The following is a 22,481-nucleotide window of genomic DNA, read 5'->3' on the forward strand; positions in this document are numbered from 1 at the left end:
ATGATAAGTGCCAAAGTTTCTCGACAATAGCCTCAGTTGCGCCCCTCGAATTGACCATGATATCCACCCCTGGGCCTTTGCAATCTAGGGAATAGATTTAATTGGATCTCTACCAATTGGAAAGGGAGGAGTTCCCTATGCTTTCGTCGATGTTGGTTATTTTACGAAGTGAGCTGAGGAAGAGCCGCTACCAACAATATCCTCAAAGAGAGTACTAGACATCTTGATAAAAAATATAATCTATCGTTTCAGGCACCCGAGGAAGATTGTGTTAGATAACGAAACTCAATTCGATTGCGACCTATTCACAAATTTTTGTGTAAAATACGGGTGATTAAATGCTTTTCTTCAGTGGCATACACTCAGGCTAATGGATAGTGAATAAGACCCTCAAGACCAACTTAAAAAAATGGTTGGAAGACGCTGAAGGGTTTTGGCCCAAACAGATCTTGCAGCTACATTGGGCCTATAAGACCTCCCATCGCACCACTACGGGATGCACACCATTTTCACTAACCTACAAAATTTAAGCCATGATCTCAATAGAGACCTTCGTGGCCTAACGTAGATAAAGAACTTTTGAGCAGGAGCAGAATCACGACCTACTACAAGTATCCCTAGATCTAATTTAGGAATACCGAGTAGAATCACAGATACAACTCACTCATTACCAACAAAGGGTAATTCAATACTGTAATTTGAAGTTCAAGGAGATAAGACTCGAGCTAGGAGACTTGGTACATAGAAGGGTGTTCTTGGATAACAAAGATCCTAAGGAAGGTGTCCTAGGTCCGAACAGGGAGGGACCATACCAGATTGTGAAAATTATGCGAGAAGGTACTTTCATATTAGCCCGACTAGGTGAAGAGGCAATTCCACGAGCTTGGAGCGCTTTATATTTGAAGAAATACCATCAATGAATGGGTCTACTATTGAGACCGATTTATATTATCATTTTGTAAGGCTTGATTATAAGGACCATTTCCTTTTATTTACCTTTTCAATTAATAAAATGGGTTGTTGTGTAGTTTAAACATTATACCAAAGTCTTCCCTAATATTTTTTGTACAAGCTCGTTATGTAAAATCAACCTACGATATTAATAAATTATAATATGGTGGGGGGCATATACCCATTGATAAGCGAGATGTCTTTGAAAATGTCTGTAACTTAGAATTTCAAAATTTTCTAGCTTGATAAAGCCCGAGATTTCAAAAACATTTCCAATTATGAACTAAGTTAAAAAAATTAAAGAAAAAAGGAAAAAAAACCCCTTGATTAAACTAGGTACGATGCCTGAATATTAACAGGTACGCAATTAAGCACCTAAAATCCTACATATAACCAGATGCACGACCTAAAAAATAATTGGTCAGCTATCAGGCACATAACTCGAGATAAAGCTACCCCCTATAACTATGCTCGTGTATAAAAACTTTAGAGGTATAAAAATACAATAATAGAGGAAAACGTATAAAGATCAAAGTTAGGAAAATATAAAACAACGACAAATAACTTTGAATAGAAAATAGGGGACTCATTACAAGGGATAAAAGGATATCCCCAACAAAAAATGAAACATATATAGAATATACAAACGAACAAGGTCCTTAAATTTGAGCTCTGGGAACTTGCTCATGAGAAGAAATCTCATCCTCCCTATCATCTATGCCGTCTCCTGAGGTCATTTCGATTGTTACATTTGGCTCCTTTGCTAGCTATTCCTGAAATTTGGCACTATACCGCCCCCACAACATAGCATCGAGGAAGGAGAAGTCACCCTATTAGTTGAAGCACCAATCCTTGTAAAAAATCTTCTCCATGGGCTCTATGAGGTGGGCTTATACTTTGTTGACTTTCAGTTGGAGCTCCTCGACCATTCGCTGAAGCTGGTCGCTACTTTGGATACCTCTAGTGCCCGCTACTTGGTGATCTTCTAGTTGTTACGGGAGGTCTAAAGGTCCTCCTCAAGCAATTGAATCCTCTCACTGTTACCTTAAGGAACTATGCCTCAAGCAACTGGAGTTTCTCGCAGGTTTACTCCAACTTCCAAGAGGAGGCATCCTCGATTTGTCGACAACGGTCTTTGACCTCCTCCAATTGATTCTCGGATCGCTCTGAAGCAGCAAGGGCAAAGCGGATCCAGTCTCCAACTCGAATCTAAGCAAAATATGAATGTCGTAAAACATAAGCAAAGAGTTAGATCATGGAAAATATGGAATAAACCTCGAGAAAACAAAATTAGAAACTTACGGTTAGCAGCATCACTAGATGAGAGTCCATCACAACTGTAGTGGCCTCTCCCTTAATCTTCTCCATCTCCTTGACGGAGAGATAATTGAGGTCCTCAAACAACTGGTTGGTTAGGCTTTAGAATGGAGCCCAAACATGGCCAGGAAATCTACCCACCTCGACATGAGGAGTTGGTGTGTGAAATTAGGCGAACTCAACCTTGGTTTTGTATTACAACTACAAGCATAAAAAACAAGTAATCTAATTCTATAGGTAGATAATCACAAATTAAATAAACACATAGGAAACAAAGTGTATAATGGACCTTTCTTGAAGAACAACCTTCAAACACCAAATCACAAAGCTATGATTTTATGTGAAACATAAAAATGACAAGGATTGACACAAATGTAGATTTGTTGTCTAAAAATCTCTATTTCTAGCCTTCTCCTTAGAGTTTCTTGAAGCTACTACTATAGAATGTGCCAAGTCAAGCTTTCTTCATGAAGATTTTGGAGAAAACTAGTAATCTTGAAAGCTAGAGGGAGAAAGAGAGAGAGAGCGAGATATTTTTAGAGAGATAAAGAAAGGTGTGTGATCAAGTCACCAATTAACTCATATGAACCCTTTATTAGTATAGGAGCCAAAAACATGTCAATGGACAGCCTCGTACGATGGCCTAGGTGACACTCGCCTGGTCTACGATTTCTTGGTCGAGCGACGCATCGCCGACGCCTCTATTTTGACATTCCAAAACTTGTCTCAAAACATCCCTATATGATCCCAAACTTTTTGGGCACTCTCATATACTACAAAGAAAAACCTTGGACCCAAAAAGATGATTTATAATTGCCTATACCGACAGTCAATTCTCAGATGTTGACTTTTGTGAAATCGTTATGGTTCTGCACCTCTTGGTGCCCAACCAATTTCACCGAATAACCAATCAAAAATGTGACCTCCACTTACTTAAATACATCCTTAATTCTCTAGCCAAACAATATTAATGCATAAAGTACCTTTCAAGTTTGAACTTTACCTTAGTGAAAACACTACAAAGCTTAAATAGAATTGCTACAGTATTCTCTAAAAATTGAACCCAAAATTACTAGTGATAAAAATAGGTAATGTCTCACACACCTCTATCTTATTACATATGTATTTCCCACTATTTTTTGTTAGCATTTTTAATGGCCGTGTGCTTGATCCATTCTTGAACCATCAGGAGAGGAAATGCCTACTCTCTTGAGAGGCAACCCACCTTTAGGTTCACATAGGTAAAATTCTTACAGCATCTTAGCTACCTTTAAAGATGCTTGTTGCTCTTCAAATTAATTTCATTAAAAGCATATGGCTTAACCCTCATGCTTGGTAGAAACTAATATTAACTAACCCTTGATGAGACCTTTATGGTGTTAATGTTGAAACGATTCCCTTATTAATGACTTGTTCTTACCCATTGAACTCCATGGTCGAGGTATACAAGTTTCCAGTTAGGTTGCAATCACTGGGGAGTCTATTTGTCAAGGAGTTTTAGTCCCATCCCTCAATTTGTAGAACTAACCAAATATCTACCAAGAGGTTTGGTAAGCGAATCTGCTAATTTCTCACAAAATTTAACATATGAAATTGATATGATACTCTTATCAATCAATTCCCTCACATATTCATGTTTAGACTTCGAATTATATATTTTGTTATAAGCTCTAAACAAAGTTGCTTGATTATATCACAATATATCAAAATCATCGATACATCAACCACGATTTTTGGTACGTCCAACATGAGATCTCTTAGCCACTCAGACTCTTTGCTGGTTGTCGCTAGAGCTACAAACTCGGACTGAATGGTTGAGAGACAAATACATGTTTGTTTCTTAGATCCCCCAAGAAACTTCACACCCTCCAACGGTGAACACCTAACCAGTTTTGGAGAGATTATCCCTTACACCCCATATCCAAATTGCGTCGGAATATGACTCAAGTATCTTAGGAAACTTAGAATATTGGAGGCATAACTCTGTGTGCCTTTAAAGGTATCCAAACACTCTTTCCATGATCTTCCAGTGTAAGATTCTTGGGTTGCAAGTAAACCTACTTAGTTTACTTATCGTAAATACAATGTTCACTCTAGTACAATGAGTGGCATACATAAAACCTCCAATATGATAGAGTAGTTTTATATAGTCTTAGAGGGTTGTTTTAGGGATTTTTTTAGCTTATTTAGTTATTTTTGTGCAGTCTGACGGTTTTGTTGCCTATATTTGACAATATTTCAGGATTTATGGAAAAATTGATATATAACTGTGTTTGGCCTCAAGAAGATGTGATTTGGTGAAAAAGAGACACTTGAGCTGCGATACTGAGCATTAGAGTTGTTGCGCTGTGATTAGGCAAAGATGGAAAATTGTGAGAAGTTGAGGGCCACGACACTACCTTCTAAGTTGCGACGCCATTAGTTGTACAATTAGGGTCATGACGCACATGTATTGGAGTTGCGACCCTTGTTGAGGCAGAGACGGGACGGCGTTGGTTCTTGGATACAAGTCGCGATGCTTCATTATGGGGTCGGGGCGCCTCAAACGGTCAGATTATGAATTAGGGCATTTTACGCATGCCCAAAAGGGGAATTTGACATTTAGATCACAAACATCCATATAAGCAACATTATGACAATTTTTGAAGGGAGAACCCTTAGGAGGGATAGACTCAAGAAAACACTATGTGGAGGCAAAAGCTTGGAGATCACTAGTTTCTATCATTCTTCTTCTTCTTCTTCTTTTTTACTTTCTCTTGTAGTGATGCTTATATTTTCTCTTGTAGTGATGAACTAATTTCTTATTTACGGTGTTAATGGATTCTTCTTGAAACCCAATGACTATCCAATAATGTATTTTTGGATTTCCTATCAATATTGTGGATTATTTCTTTTGTGTATAATGCTTGTGATTAGTTGGTCACTAATTGCATGATTTATATGATTTTATCCTACGATCTGAGAAGTGAAGGATAAATATGCTATAGTCAAATAATCATAGATTTATATTGGATGAGAGTACTCGTATGATTTTTGTAGCTCAGGGATTACGTATTTAATGCTTGTGATTTGTTAATTTACCACAAAGATGTAGTAAGAATATAATTAACAATTGTAATCCTATATCACAATAGAGATAGGAATTCTTAAATTCATTGTAGAGAGGCATAGGTAGATAATTTATGAAGTTGATAACTCTAATTGTTATTCCATTGAATTCATATTTTAGTATTGAGTTCTCTATTGTTCTGGTTTATTGTTTTTTTTTTTAGTTTTAATAAAGTCTATATTCATTATTTGTCAAAACAATTAGAAATAAAGATTGATTCTTGATAATTAATAAAAGTCCTTGTGGGAATAATACTCTACTTACTTTATTACTTGTTACGATTGCGTATACTTGCATACATATTTACTAATACCAACATAGTTGATTGTATTTACTAATACCAACATAGTTGATTTTTATTCTAACATGTTTTTTTTTATATTTATCATTATAATTCAGTTTTTTTTTTTTTTAAGAAAATATTGGTTTACGAGACGAAGTAGACAAAAGGAACTGGTATCGGTAGATCTTGAAATTGAGACAACTTGTAGAAAAAACCGAAGGATTAAGAAAAGGTTGGAGTTATATGCAATTCGATTGAGATTATTCCCCTTCTCCTTAAGAGACTGAGGAAAGAGTTGGTTAATTTCACTACAATCCAATTCTATTACAACATGGGAGGAACTGGCCCAGAAATTCCTTGCAAAGTTTTTCCCTCTAGATAAAGCTGCAAAGTTGAGAGGGGAAATTGATAATTTCTACCAAACGAAAGGAGAATCGTTGTATGATGCATGTGAGTGATTTAAAGAGTTGTTATGGAAGTGCCCTCATCATGGTATAGAGAAGTGGATGCTGGCTCAAAATATTTACAACGTGTTAAATCGTAGTACTCGTACAATAATTGATGAAGCAACAGGGGGTACGTTCATGAGCAAGAGTGCTAATGAACCGTGTGAATTATTGGAGGAGATGGATATCAACAACTACCAGTGGCAAACTGAGAGGTGATAGAGAAAGAAGATAGCTGGAAGGATTGAATTAGATGCTATCTCAACGGTTACAACTTTAACGAAACATTTACAACAGAGCAATCTTCCATCTCAAGCCATGCATGTACAGAATATATGTAAGGCATGTGGGAGAATCCATCCATCAAATAAGTGTCCTGGCCTGGATGTGAATAATATGCCCATGGAATAAGTGCAAGCCATAGGGAATTTCCAAAGGCCAACCAACAACCCCTTTTAAATGTCATACAACAATGGGTGGAGGAACCACCCTAAACTTTCATGGATGAATAACCAAACCATACAAGAACCTTTCTCTCAAAACCAGCAATAGTTCCCACCTCCACAGCCACAACCACAACAGTCTTTCCAACAACATCCTAGATTCTATCAACCATATAATAGACCACTCCAACAGCCATTTTACATGAAGTAACTTGAAGCACAACCTGATGTATTGAATCAGTTTATGACTGAGACAATTGCGTCAATCAGGAGTTTGGAGACTCAAATTGGTCTATTGGCTACGTTAATGAAAAATCGTGCTCAAGGGAACATATCAAGCACTACTAAAGTGAATTGCAATGAGCAGTGCAATGCAATCTCTTTGAGATGTGGAAAGGTGATAGATAAATGCAATTACCTGGCTAAGTTAAAGTCCTCGGAACAATAAAACTACTAAGACATAACTATTAATTTCAAATTCTTACATAAAAAAAGATATCTTTATTAGAAAATAAAAAATACGGGATCCCATAGTTATTACATAAAAACATAAAGAAAACAAAACATTTATTTTAATTGTTCAAATAATAAATGCAGAACATCGTAAATACATAATTAAAAAGACTCAAAACATAAACGTCATCCTCAATCATTTCCATCAGTCCATTCATTTTGTCCTCTCCCAATACACATGCCAAAGCCAACATGAATATGTCTCGTCTTCCATGCTCATTTACGTACACAATCTAAATAAAAAGGAATGAGCCTAATGCCTAGTAAGGAAAAACTACTAAAGCATATCATAAATCATAAGATGTAAAAACATAAATTATAAAACATAATACTACAATATTAATGGCCATTAACTCATTATAGTAGTATGTGATAGAAACCATCCAGGTCCTCTTGCGACTATTTAGAGGTAGGTTTAAACACAAATATAGTATATGATAGAAACAATCTAGGTCCTCTTTCTACTATTTAGAGGTATGTTTAGACATAACTATAGTCTACGATAATGATAAAAAGCTCGGGATTTACTTATTTTCTATCTAAGCAAGCATATTTCCCAAGCGACTACAAACATAACAACAACATACATATATACATACATACACATATCACATAAACATAATAATAACACATAAAATCTAACTTATTTTCCTTACCAAAAACTGGGGTATTGGAGACAGGTGTGGGACTAGAAACTCCCAAAACCAAACGATAAAAATCATAAGTTTCCTAAAAAAAAAAAGAAGATGAAGAGAAGATCTAAACCATCAAGATAAGAACTTAACGAAAACCTTAAGTTTCAAAGGAAATAAAACTCCTAACCAAAAGTCATTATAAGAAGTTAGGATTTTGAAGAAAATGAAAAGAATAAGAGGAACTATAATGAACTAAACACAAGGATAAATGTACCTTAGATAGCTTAGAACATCGATCTACACCTCAATACCAAAATGACACTCTAGCTTACTTCCCAAGTGTTTAGAAAAGCTTAGATTTGAAATCTTTTAATCCCAAAACCCTAGTGCTTCTCTCTAAATAAAAATTATGAGCTTGGAGGCTCTAAGAAGTGCTTGAATGATGATGCAAATCACTGGGTGAAGGATCCTATATATAGAGTTCAAGGAGTGATACTACCATCTTCCAAAATGAATAAAAATTGAATTTTCTGCTCAACAGATTCCTAGAATTTGGTCAAAATCATTCAAAAGCAAGTCCAAGTTGTTGATGGCTGAATCTACATCGAATTCAACGGACTTTCAAAATATGTATGTGGAGTCGATATATCGCCCCCTATAGGCGATATATCGCGTCCCCCATATACCAGAGGCTCCATGATTTTGTTCGTGCGAAGTCGACGTGTTTTCCATATCAACATAGGCGATATATCGACCCCTATAGCTGGGATATATCGGCTTACACTGATATATTAAACATGTTTTTGCACACTTTCAACACACTTGAAGTGTGTCTGATAAGGAGAAGGAACTGAGTGGGTCAAAGGTTATTGAGAACCTACAGAAGCAATAAGAAATAAGCATAGATCACCATATCAAGATCCCATATCCTCAGATGTTTCTAAAGAATAAGCTTAAGAAGCAGTTTTCCATGTTTTTAGATGTATTTCAAAAGCTTCACATAAACATTTTGTTTGTTGAGGCACTTGAACAAATTAAAAGTTATGTGAACTTTATGAAAGAAATTTGGTCATAGAAAAGGAAACTTGGGGACTATGAGACAGTGGCACTTACTGAGGAGTACAGTGCGCTACTTCCCAAGTTTATGATCCCGGTAATATCAATATCCCATGCCTTATAGGGGGCTCAGTAGTGACAAAGACATTATATGATTTACGTGCCAGTGTGAATCTAATGCCTCTATCAAGCTTTCACAAGTTGAAATTAGGATAAGCTTGATCAACTATCATGTCCTTACAAATGTCAGATCGTTCAGTTAAACATCCTCGTGGTGTGATTGAGGATTTATTGGTGAAAGCGAACAAGTTCATGTTTCTTGCATATTTTATTATTCTTGATATGGAGGAAGATGAAAATATTCCAATAATTCGTGGAAGGCCATTTTTGGCTACTGGTAGGGCTTTAATCATTGTACAAAAGGGTTAGTTGAAGTTGTGAGTGAAAAAAGAGGAGGTAACATTTAATGTCTTTGCGGAAACAAAAATTCCATTTTGTTGAAGAGTTGATGTGGTAAAAGGAGAAATTGAGTTGCAAGTCTCTAAGCATAAGTCCATGACTAAATGTGGTATCCAAAAAGTGCGTCATTGTTTGAAAGGGTTCTTTAGTGAGAAGAATCGAACGTTACACGAGCGAGGGAAAGTTACACCAATATGCACACAATAACAAGAAACTAGCATACACTCAAGATACTACGGCTCTCTAGGACATGAGGGGTAGACTTGATCGAAGTTGAAAATAAAGGGGAATTTAACGTTCGACTAAATGACTTTAATGCCAGCACCATTGGGAGGCACCCCAATCTTTTTATTGTTTTGTTATTTTTTTAAATTTGGATAATCTTTTAATTTTTATTTTTTATAATTTTAGAGTTTAATTTGTCATTTATGAACCCTGGAAATCATGAAGAAAAAAAAATTACGCCGGCAATTTTGAGTCGTGGCCCTTGTGAAGTCAGAGAGCCACCAAATTTTTGGTTAAGTCCAGGGGCCGCGGAACCCAAGGATAGAGTCGTGGCGCACCTACCCAGTAAAAAATCCACCATTTTGAGGTTGTGTGTGTTTTGGTAAGTCTTCTTCCCTTATTCATTAGTTTTTAGTATTTTTAGTTGAATTTCATGTAATTAGTTGTTAGTTGTGAATCAAGTTGTTTAGAAGTCGATGAAACTAATGACCATGTGATATGAGTGATGATTTCAAAATTGTGTAAATTTGTGTGCTCGGTGAGGTTAATTTTGCGATGAGCTTTGATCTGAGTTTTTAATTGCCATGATAGCCTTAATTAATAAATTTCTTACAATCTCTTAGTATGTTTGTGGATTGAGATTTAAAAAAGATTTTAGAACTTTCATAGTTTGTTGATTGAGCTGAAGTTGGAATGATGCATGCTTAGGAAGATGATTTAGGAAATTCCTTGGAACGATTGAGCCTTTCAAGCCAACCTTAATGTATTAAATCCCTAGTTATCTAATTTTGAGCAGGGCATGATTCTTTTGCTGTTTAACATTTATCTTTTATAAACTTTCACTACACCAAAGACCTATTTTAATAAGACTGAAAAAGTATTATCGAATACATAACATAACACTTAAATGTCTTAAGAAAAGTGATATTATGGTAAGTTTGGATATTTTTCGTAATACTTTTTTATACCTATAAAGATGCGTTATAATATTGGGTACAATAACACATTTTTAACATTATTATAGTATATTTTTAAGCTTTACCTATTATTATGGTTGTTGGATGACATAATACATTTTGGTACTTATACAAAAGAATTATAGTATATTATACTATAATACTTGTTAGGCATTATTTGAATTTTTAATTAAGTTTCATTTCTAATTGTATGTGCTATCATAAATCAAATCATTTTTGCTTGTCGAGAACTAGTGGAAAAAATCACTCTTCAAGCCAAACAAGTTAACATAAATAAATTTTTATTAATCACACAAATATAATTACAATATTTAGTCTACTATTCCAAGGGTACAAAATCATATTACAACTCAATTCAAATTCCATTATCACCAAATACAAAATGAGAAATATATACATAGTTGATGAAATAGATTCTTCAATTCTAAAGACCCCAACTATAAACATTGTACATTATTGCTCCAAAGAAAGAGAACTCGATATACCTGCACATTGTAAAAAGACACTATAATTTTTAGGAGCGTAAGACTTGTCAAAGGTTGGCTTAAAAACAATCAATCCATTACAAACTATCCATGTAAACAATAAGAACGTGCCAAAAAAAAGGAAGGAAAATCACAAAGTCAGTAAAGAATGCCAAGAAGGCTAACTTATGATATAAAACTAAGAGCAGAAATAAGAAAAACCTGACAACTCTATTAAACAACAAAAAGTATACCATCTATTCTATTTTCAATAAATAAATAAAAAGCATGCCATCTATTATGCTAGGTACATCTAAGTTCTAGATAAAAAATAAACAACAATCTGAACAGCAGTAAGAACAGAGAAACTCCATGCCAACAGAAAACTTTTTTTTCTTAAATCTATTATACTCCCTACAATATATATGTCGGAATCTACCACCCAATGTTGAAGTGAAAAAATAATATTTAAAGTTATAAATCAAGGCATTTGCATAAAAAAAAAGAGAGAGAATAGGCCCCAAATTTAGGAAATCGAAAAATAGAAATCACCAAAACCAGAGTAGGGAGACAATTGTAGAGAAGGCCATTAAACAAAATAAAACCTGAAAAGATGATATAGACGACAATTGTGAGCTGATATTTCATATAAATAGCTTATGCAAGCAATAATGACAACCTACACTAACCTATACAAAATCCAAATTTCTAACTTGGAACCATAAAGTTTAAGGAACATATAACTTGGAGTTCCCACATAGATATATCAAAATATTTACACAAAAATTTAAACTTATAGATATTTTGCGGGCATGAGATAACATGGAGAATGAGTTACTAACTCATATGACTTATCGATTACAAGCAAAGATCCAAGACTTGTCAAAATTAATTAAGCTATTGAAATCCTAAAAGAATCAGACATGACAAATAATGACAATACATAGATACTTGAAGGTAGAAAGTTCAGCAACTTTAGAAGACAAATATATGTAGTGAGCCAAACATGGAATGAGTCACAAATAAAGAAACAGAGGCATATGTAAAAGATTTATATCCTCACAATATATATATATAAATTTACCTCCGCCTTCTGTGTGATTGCATTATCGTGCATCACTCTTGGGGACTCATCCTTCAAAATCTGCAATGTGACAATTAAATTTCAATTATCAGCCACAAAAGGCATAAATTTAAATTATTAGTCATTCAGCATGTTACTTCATAAAGAGTCATTGTACACATAACTGAAGCCTTTTGCCAAGAATCGTGGTCAAAATATATAGTCTAACATGATCAGGTGCAAGTCTTTCTCAAACATCTCTTTCAAAATACTTGACAGCCAGTTCTATATTTTCAACCTTCTTAATTTTTGTCTCTTCATATTTATTTTTTATTATAATATTGTAATGACAAAGTTCTATATGGTATGGTATCTAATTATAAACAAATATTTCCCTTTTACAAATAAAGATAAACAAGTAGTTCCAAGTATTGGGAACATCCCTCTCTCATTTTATTTGCTACTGTATATTTACATAGTACAAATAAATGATAGAAATATGTTGCAATCACCGTGGAGCTCACTCAAGTAGTCACATTAATAAACTAAAAGACATCATCAATATAGGCAAACTGAAATATTATATAAAATAATATGAGTATGAAATAAAATTGGAGAGTGAGAAATGAAGTAGGTGTTATAATTATAAGTACGCATATCTGCATAATAAAGAAAGCAAGTTTACCATACATTAAAAGAAAAAAGTCATAAGATATGAGCATTGGAAAAAGAGAGGACATTGTTCTATAATTAAGTGGTTATTCTCAATAATTCATGAAATATAATCAAGAATGAGGCATCAGTGACATAGGTATAAATCAGTAAAAAGATGCAATTTTTGGTGAAATGATAGATTAATTCATAAGATATAGTTCCACTAGAATATTAGCATCAAAAGTAGTTAGTTCTAGTACCTATATTAGAAATGGTAACTTAGGACAACAATCAAATAATGTTAAAGCAATATTAAATAGTGCGCAAACTCGCATTCTTACACATATATACATAAAAATATATATATGTTATATTCTATATTTTCCAAAATGGCTAATTGTAGAGCTACAAATAAAATGAAGAATGTCAAAATGAAAGAATATTGATTTTAGCTCAGACTTTTCCTCAAATAGATGGTATGTTAAAAAAAATTGAGTACACTTAAATGAATTAATCCATGCTATAATACACACCTAGAAACCACTAGCCGCGTCCACTCAATAATTCAGCAAGCAAACAAAGATCTAAAGACAATATACAAATATAAATTCATAAATATAGTTCTACCATCATTTGATTAAATAAAACCATTTTATTAATTTATTTTGTTGAAATATCACTCATAAATGTAGGGCAATAAATGGAAAAAGTGAGGATTCCTACAAATGGCTTCATCGTGGTGACATAGACTCTATAGATTAGTGCACTTTTCAAACAGCCAGAATGACCATTTGACTGGAGCCTTCTCGTTTCCAATTCCTTCGAAACCCATTTTCTATGATTTAGTGTTCCTTCAAATTTCAAGAATTCTATACTACAATTAATATAGATATTTACTCTTTGAAAAATAAGTAAAATTTGTTTTGCTAGTACAAATTTCCACAAAGCCCACAAGAATTTGTAAGAATATCAATTATTGGAAATCATGTGTTCATGTATATGTGTGAGAGAGAGAAAGAGAGGAAGGACAAGATAGAGAAGTTAAATAAAATTTATATATGTACCATACTAATCCAACCATAACAGTAATAAAATTGTTGAGATTAGCTTTTGGGACCTAGCAACAATAAAAAAGAGATAATAGTGATAAATACTGAAGAAAAAAAATCATCAACATGCTACTGTACAAATTGAAGGCACCAAAATCACCCTTCATGAGTCAATGTTTGCCATCAATCCATACAAGAGATTGTGAAATAAAAAATTTGATTGTAGAGTGCATAACAATAAATCAACACACCTCGTGAACTACTATAAACTACTATAGAATCACAGATGAGTACAATATTTTGATCCTAAAATTAAAATTTCAATCTCACCTTTAAAATCAAAACTAGTGTGCCCCTTATTGATCTGAATAATGTATTGAAAGCATCGCTTGAAGTACTAATTTGAGAGAAAATAAAATTTTAAATTACAGAAAGCTCTTAGGGATTTCAAAAATAGACGTTTTCTATTATTCTGAAAATAAGTTATGAATCAATAACCAGCCTGCACAAACTCTTAAAATTAAGATGCAGATCTACAATACCAACTAGCAACCATAAACTAACTAAACAATTTATTTAGTCTCTTTAAATATGAATACTTAAAAGTTTATATACCAACCGAGAGGATGCCACGAGAGAGAAAGGGAGATACATCAAGATGAGGGAGAGGGAGAGAAATGTTGAAGATTATGTTTATATATATATATATATATATGAATATATATACTTGATCAGAACACATAACTCAATAATGAAATGATTCTAGATGTGCTCTTACTTTGATCTTGTAGAGGCTTCACTGGCAAGAGAAAGCAAGGTAGAGGGCTTCACCAGGTGACAGAACATCTAAGAGGGCTTTGATTGTGGAGAGAAAATGAAGGAGAGGGTTTCACTAGGGAGAAAAAATAGATGAAAGGGTTTCGCTGGGGGAGGACAACAGTCGAGAGAGCTTTACAGCGAAGAGAGCGACAGAGAGGATTCACCATGAAGTGAAACTGACAGAGAGGGCTTTGTCAAGAAGAAAGAGGAACCAAGGAGGAAGTGCTTGTGTTGCAGAGCCATTGGAAAAAAGAGTATTTTAATCTTCATGCGAAAATTATAACATTGCGCTAAAAACATTTGACGCCAGCTATTTGTTTCAAACTTTTTTTTACTTTACCACCTTTTAAAATATTTTCTATAATACTTTTTGAATAACATTATAATGTTGTATTGTGGAAAGAGGTGTTTGGTGTAGTGTTTGTTATTTAACTAACCCTTTGATATACCATGAGCATATGAAATGTGATTGGGGGATTGTTTGTAATGGGATTTATATTTAGAAATCAGTGTTGTTGTACCCCAAAATTAATACGAACTGAATTACTCAGCATGGGGTATAGCTAGCAGACAAGTGTATAAAGAAAGCATACAGACAGAACGTGTTGCTAACTCTGGAGTGAGTAGCTCGAGTTAAACTTGACAACATACAACAACCAGTTAGTCTCCATATCCCCCCTTGCACCAACAACTTAGTTTGAGATGAGTGATGGCCAAATCGCCTTCTAGAAATTCTGAACTTGGCCCGTGTAAATTTAGGTTAGTTCTTCAATATCCAGCTCAAAGGAAGTGCTCAGCTCCCAGAAGCCTAGTCATGATGCACAGTGAAGGATCCCAAAAGACTCGAAGATTCCTTATACACTCATTAATGCTCAGATATTGTTCTGTATTTATTACCCAAGTTTAGGGGCATAGAATTAATAGGCATTAATGTATTTATGTAAATGGGATGTTACCCAAAGATGTATGTTACCATATTTATGCATGGTCACCCAAAAATGTATAGGAATAATTCCCTATAAAAAAGGGGAAAATGGGCAGAGAGGGAAAGGAACACATTGTATACTGAAACTTTGGTGAAATTGTGACAAACAGTTTCACAATGAGAAACAAACAGATTAATAAGAGTGACTTGTGGACTAGATGGATTTTAACCACTGAAGGACATAATAGTGAGTGTGTTCTTAATACTTTTTTTATTTACTCAATTACTGTTTAGCAAATGCCTAATATCTATATTTTCAAATTTCTTATTCCACTATTGGTGAAAAACTTCATCAATAGGTGTCAATAGAAGAAAAAAATTTGAGAGAGAAAGAAAGAAAAAAAATATATTGAAAATGAACTACGCTCCAATTAAAAATACAAAGAAATAAGTTTGGGAGAGTGTAGTATTATTAGAAAAAAAAATGGAGAAGGAAAAAAAGAGAGAAGAAAAAATCATGTTTATAAATTTTCTCTCAAAGCAAGAAAGATTGTAAAATTTGGGATTGTTTTGGGTTTGTAAGTTTGTCAAAAGATGGGTTTTTTTGGTTTGCATGCTTATGGTATATTTGCACCTAGATGACTTTTTATTTACCTACCTGAGCCTAAACCTTTCGTTATAAGCTGAAAAAGACCTTTTGATTCTTGAGCATGTGTTGTCATAATAAGGGAGATTGATGAATTTTGCATTCATATGAAATACTTGGTTTTGTTGGAATGATTTGGAAGATTTGAAATGTATATGGTATTGTGATTGTGTGTTATTTATTGGTTAAGGCTGATTGGTGTAGTAAAGATTAAAGTTGATTACTGATTTTTTTTTTTTTAAATTCTAAATAAAATGTAGTTGAAAAATTCTGAGCTTGTATTGCAGGGTGTTTTTTAGGTTGAGGCTTGTTAGGTTATAACTTGATCCATGTGTGTTAGTTAGATTTTATTAGAAAGTGTCAATAGATTAACTCGAGGAGGAGTAAAAGTTAAGTTTGGGGGGAGTTTGATAGAGCAGTTTTTATAGTGTTTTAGAGGGTTGTTTTAGGGAATTTTTTAGCTTATTTAGTTATGTTTTTGCAGTATGACTGTTTTGTTGCCTTTGTTTGACAATATTTCAGGATTTATGGAAAAATTGATGGTGGAACAAAGAACCTAACTTCTGGCACCTCACACATGAACGACAGAATTCATTGGTGTCTTTGAACAAAGTTGGCCAATAAAGACCACACTATAATATTTTTGCAGCAGTTTTCTTCATAGAGAAGTGACCACCACAAGCATCATTATGACAAAATTTCAGAACACTAGACACCTCATCATCAGGGATACATCTTAACATGATCTGGTCAGGGAAATACTTGAACAAGTATGGATCATCCCAATAGAAATTGTGCACTTTGACTAGAAACTTACGTCTGTCTTGTGAACTCCACTCAGACGGAAGTTCACCTTTTACTAAGTAGTTAACAATGTGTGCATACCACGGTAACTTAGTAACAACAAGCAGTTGTTCATCGGGGAAATCATCACGAATAGGTGGACCATCAGTAGAATCGTTGAAATCAAGTCGGGACAAGTGATGCGCGACGACATTTTGAACACCTTTCTTGTCTTTGATTGTGATGTCAAATTCTTGCATTAAAAGGATCTAGCGTATTAAGCGCCCCTTAGAATAATTTTTGGAAAGGAGATATTTAAGGGCAGAATGATCTATAAAGATCGTAATAGGTGAGCCAATCAAGTATGCTCGAAATTTGTCAAGAGCAAAGATAACTGCAAGCAACTCTTTTTCAGTAGTTGAATAGTTCATTTGACCACTATTAAGAGTTTGACTTGCATAGTAGACAACAAAAGGTTTCCCCTCCCTTCGTTGTCCCAAAACAGCTCCTACAAAAACATTGCTTGCATCACACATGATTTCAAAAGGAAAATCCCAATTAGGTGACTGCATAATAGGAGCAGAGGTTAATTTTGCAACAAGTGTTCGGAAGGCATCCTCACACTTAGGCATCCACTCAAAAGTAGCATCTTTGGCTAAGAGGTTACATATGGGATGAGAAATCGCTGAAAAGTTTTGAAGGAGCCTTCTATAAAAACCATCATGCCGAAGAAAAGATCTAACATCTTTGACAGTCTTTGCAGTGGGCAAATTAGAAATGAGATCAATCTTAGACTGATCAACCTCAATTCCTCTTTCGGAGACAATGTGTCACAAGACTATTCCTGAAGATACCATGAAATGGCATTTTTCCCAGTTGAGCACAAGTCCTTTCTCAATACAGCGTGTCAAGACAGCTTCTAAATTAAGAAGGCATGTGTCAAAAGAGTTTCCAAAGACTGTTAAATCATCCATGAATACCTCCACACATTTTTCAACCATGTCATTGAAAATACTCATCATGCACCTTTGGAAGGTGGCTAGTGCATTACACAGTCCAAATGGCATACGCCGAAAAAGCATAAGTACCAAAAGGACATGTGAAAGTGGTCTTATCATGATCCTCCATTGCAATCCCAATTTGATAATAGCCTGAATAGCCATCAAGAAAGTAATAAAAAGGATGACCAGCCACACGTTCAAGTATTTGGTCGATGAATGGAAGTGGGAAATGATCTTTGCTGGTGGCAGAATTCAACTTTCGATAGTCAATGCACATGTGCCAACGAGTCACAGTTCTTCTGGGAACAAGGGCCCCTTTTTCATTTTCAACAACAGTTACACCCGACTTTTTGGGCACTACCTGAGTTTGACTAACCCATTTTCTTTCAGCCACTGGATAAATGATGCCAGCATCTAGAAGTTTCAACACTTCATTTTTCACAACTTCTTTCATTGCGGGGTTTAGACTTCTTTGAGGATTTCTTCGAGGGATTGCCTCGTCCTCCAAATTGATTCGATGAGAGCAAATTAAAGGGTTAATATCTTTAATATCAGCGATCGTCCAACCTAATGCAGATTTAAGCTTTTGCAGTAGCTTAATTAGCTTAATTTCTTGTGAAGGATCAAGTTTGGACGAAATGATAACAGGAAAGGTATCACCATCTCCCAAGAAGACATGTTTTAAACCCTCAGGTAGTTTGGCTAACTTAACAATGGGAACCTCTTCAGCAGAAGGTTTTGGCTTTTCCCTTTCACTAGGTAGCTTTTCAAAGCGAGGTTGCCAAAACTTTGTTCTTCCATTTTGTGAGTCTTTGTAACAAGAAATTTCATTAATCGACTCATCAAAACCAGAACTTTCAGAAAAAGACAGGAGTTCATCAAGATCATTAGAATTTGTTTGCAATTGAATCTCCTCGGGAATGAGAGTGTCAATCAAAAATGTCTGATAACACTCATCATCATCATGCGGTTGCTTTGCAACATGAAAAATATTGACCTCAAGAGTCATATTCCTAAAAGATATTTTCATGAGACCATTCCTACAGTTAATAAGGGGATTAGCTGTAGCAAGGAAAGGTCTTCCAAGTATGATAGGGATTTTTTACTGCATGTTAACCACAGATTAAGTATTTAAAATGAGAAAGTCAACGGGGTAATAGAACTTGAACAAGAACAAGAACATCCTCAACAATACCCCGAGGCTTCTTAATAGAACGATCAGCTAGCTGTAAGACTACAGAAGTAGGCTTGATTTCACCAAGACCAAGTTGCAAGTAAACAGAATAAGTCATGAGATTGACACTCGCTCCTAAGTCTAGCAAGGCTTGGCAGAATTCATGAGTCCCAATTTGACAGGAAATGGTGGGACAACCAGGATCTTTGTATTTTGGAAGTGTCTTTTGTTCAATTACCGCACTAACTTGCTCAGTCAAGAAATCAGTATTCTTGACATGATGCTTCCTTTTTACAGTGCAAAGATCCTTGATGATTTTAGCATAGGCTGGCACTTATTTGATGATGTGAAGCAAAGGAAGATTTATCTTCACTTTTGTCAAGTGCTCAAGGATTTCTCCTCGATTTTCAGGAATTTTCCCAGCAGGTCTTAGAACCTGGGGAAATGGAACTTTTGCAGAATCATTGGATGGCACACTCTCAGGGACAACATTTGGAGATTTTGAAGTGGTAGTTGGTATTGGTGGATCTTCCAAAGATTTACGACTTCTAGTTGTGATGGCATTAGCCTCCTTAACGTTTTGATCATTAGAGTTCATGGTTTGAGACATATGTTGCCTTTGTGTATTGAATTGAGGCTGAGAAGGAAGTTTGCCTCTTTCAGAATTAGCCAAGGATCCAGTCAGTTTTGAAAATAGACTTTTCATTTCCTTGATTTCTTCCATCATTTGGCAATTTATTTTTGGCTTGCTCCTCCATGAATGAATGAAGGGTGTTCTCAAGGGAACTCCTTTGAGGAGGAGCATTGTATTGAGGAGCAGGTTGAGCTTTTGATTGTTGAGACTGGTGCTCATTTCTCCATTTCCCTCTTGAAGATTGTGCTTGGTTGGGATCTCTCCAGCTGAAATTTGGGTGGTTTCTCCAACCAGGGTAGTATGTATGAGAGAATGGCTTATTATAGGCCCCTAAGGCATTACATTGCTCTTCATAAACCCCCCTCATTTCACTAAAAGCTAAGCAGTCCTTAGCTAAATGATCCATTTCTCAACACACAAAACATGGCTCATGTGTTTCTGCTCGGGCAATCATATGAAGTCCTTGCCCACCTTTTGTCTTAAAGGGCTCAAGTTGCTTTGTTAAAGCTTCAACTTGAGCTTTTAGACTATCTTATTCCTTCAATTGGTAAATTCCTACTAGTCTATTTCTGTTGGTGCTTTCAGTAGCACTTGGACCAGTCCAAGTATGAGATTTTTCTGCAAGCTCATTGAGATATTCCAAGGCCTCTTTAGGATCCTTTTGGAGGAATTCACCATTGCACATCATTTCTACAAACTGGCATTCACGAATTGTATGGCCTTCATAGAAATAGCTGACTAGATGCCATTTTTCATAGCCATGGTGGGAATAAAGAGTCAATAGTTCTTTAAACCTTTCCAAGACATGATATAGAGTTTCATTGTCTTTTTGGGAAAAGGTAGAAATGTGTCTTTTTAAGCCATTGGTCTTGTGGTTAGGGAAGTATTTGTGAAAGAATGATGATGTCATTTCATCCCATGTTCCAATAGACCTTGGTCTTAGAGAGTATAACCAACTTTTAGCCTTATCCTTCAAAGAGAAGGGAAAAAACTTCAATCGCACAGTATCCACTACATTAGCTTGGTTATAGAAAGTGGCTACTACCTCCTCAAATTCCCTAATATGCACATAAGGATTTTCATTTTCTAAACCATGGAAATTTGGCAAGATTTGAATCATGCCAGGTTTAAATTAAAAGTTAGGCATACTAGGTGAAAAGATGATACAAGAAGGTGTAGGATTACGAGTAGGATGCAGATAGTCATTTAGACTTCTCTGCTGAATTTCCTCATGATGAGCCATTGTGAAAGGATTATGACCAATTGTTGAGGTGGGAGAGGAAATGTTGGATGTATCAGAAGAGTTGTCATTAGGGGTGTCGGGTCTACTAACAAATCTCCCTAGTTCGTCTCTATGACGATTCATCCACTTTCAAAAACAAGATGTTTTATTTTACTTTATTTTTTTTAACTTGTTCCTTGGTAGATTTGGACAATTTGAAATGATCTCACATGCCTCACTAGAACTCCCCGAGGTTACTAGATGAGTATGGAAAATCATAATTCAAACATTTTCAACCAAATGACCTTAAGTAAAATAAATTACTTATTTTGAAAAAACAAGCTTTTTTTTTTTTAAATAGTAATAAGTTCAAAAATGTAATAATACAAGGGCATACACAAGAAATATTCCCAAGCCGATTGGGTAGGTTGCCAAGGTACCGCTTCATCCCACACTTTCCTAGACAGAACCAAGGTTCCCAAGAAAGTGTAGGGGTTACTCTAACACAAACCTTGAAAGCCAATCTTTCTAGAAATAATACTCTCATTTTTTTACCACTTGTAGCATTACACTATTGTTCCCAATACTAAAAGTTTTATGCTAAAATTTTATGAACAAATTCTTTTTTTATGAATTAAAGAGGAAGAACCTAAATTAAAGCTAATCTAAAATCTAACGTTACACAAATTATGAGACCTAAGTTATTATCTAAAAATTTGAAATCTATAAATTTAAAGCTAAAAAGTAAATTTATAAACAAAATAATTAAATGACAAATAGTTATAATATTAACAATGAATGATAATTTGGAAGCAATCAATTAAAAAGAATTTAATACTAAAAATAAAAATAACATATAAATAAAATTAATGATTAATTTTTTTTTTCATATAATGAAACCAATACGGTAAGAGGAGAAAAACAAATTAGTCCTATATGCAACACTAATAACAATGAGCTATAATTGGAAAAGAAAAAAAATAATCACTAATATAATAATATATATAAGTAAAAAGCATTAACATACTAAAGATTCAAAATAAACAAAATTACTAGCTAACAATATTTTTTATTTTTGGTAAATGATTCAAACATATAAACGACAATACTAATAATAAAATAATGTGGTAATACCAATATTATACACATACAAAGAAAGAAAATAATAAAACTAAAATGACTTACCTCTTGACCGTGTATTCCACTAAGCTTTTCATATCTATCTCCCAGCAACGGCGCCAAAATTTGATTCCGCCCAAAACTTGTCCTCACAAAGCAGTTGTTGTAGTGTAGTATGGGCGGTCGTGTCCATAGAGATATATCTTATCAAAAAATGATTAGTAGAACTTTAAGCACAAAAAGTAAATAAATTGTTGGTGGTTTTTGAGAAAATATTAATAATAAAATTAAAGCAAATAAAATTGGTAGAAAAATTCAATAACGAAAGTGATAAGGTTTTAAGAATCACCTATATGTTTGGCTCATTTATTTGGATTTTGATTCACACATATAACACAATTAAATTGTTCACTTCCCAACAATTTAATCAGAAGATAAAACTTGAAGAACATATATAATAAAATGTATTCAAGTAATAACACTTCAAACCTTAGGAACATAAAAAATAATCTTA

The 22,481-nt window shown here is 34.4% G+C and overlaps 1 non-coding gene across 1 annotated transcript; it reads right to left on the minus strand.

The window, feature by feature from the left end:
• Window positions 1-6,049: 6,049 nt before the first annotated feature.
• On the minus strand, window positions 6,050-6,156 carry LOC133828120 (small nucleolar RNA R71). Its single transcript, XR_009890759.1, has one exon. It is a non-coding gene; the product is annotated as a small nucleolar RNA R71 (small nucleolar RNA).
• Between the last annotated feature and the right edge of the window lie 16,325 nt (window positions 6,157-22,481).

This window comes from Humulus lupulus, chromosome 3 (assembly GCF_963169125.1).
Source record: "Humulus lupulus chromosome 3, drHumLupu1.1, whole genome shotgun sequence".
Taxonomy (NCBI): Eukaryota; Viridiplantae; Streptophyta; class Magnoliopsida; order Rosales; family Cannabaceae; genus Humulus; species Humulus lupulus.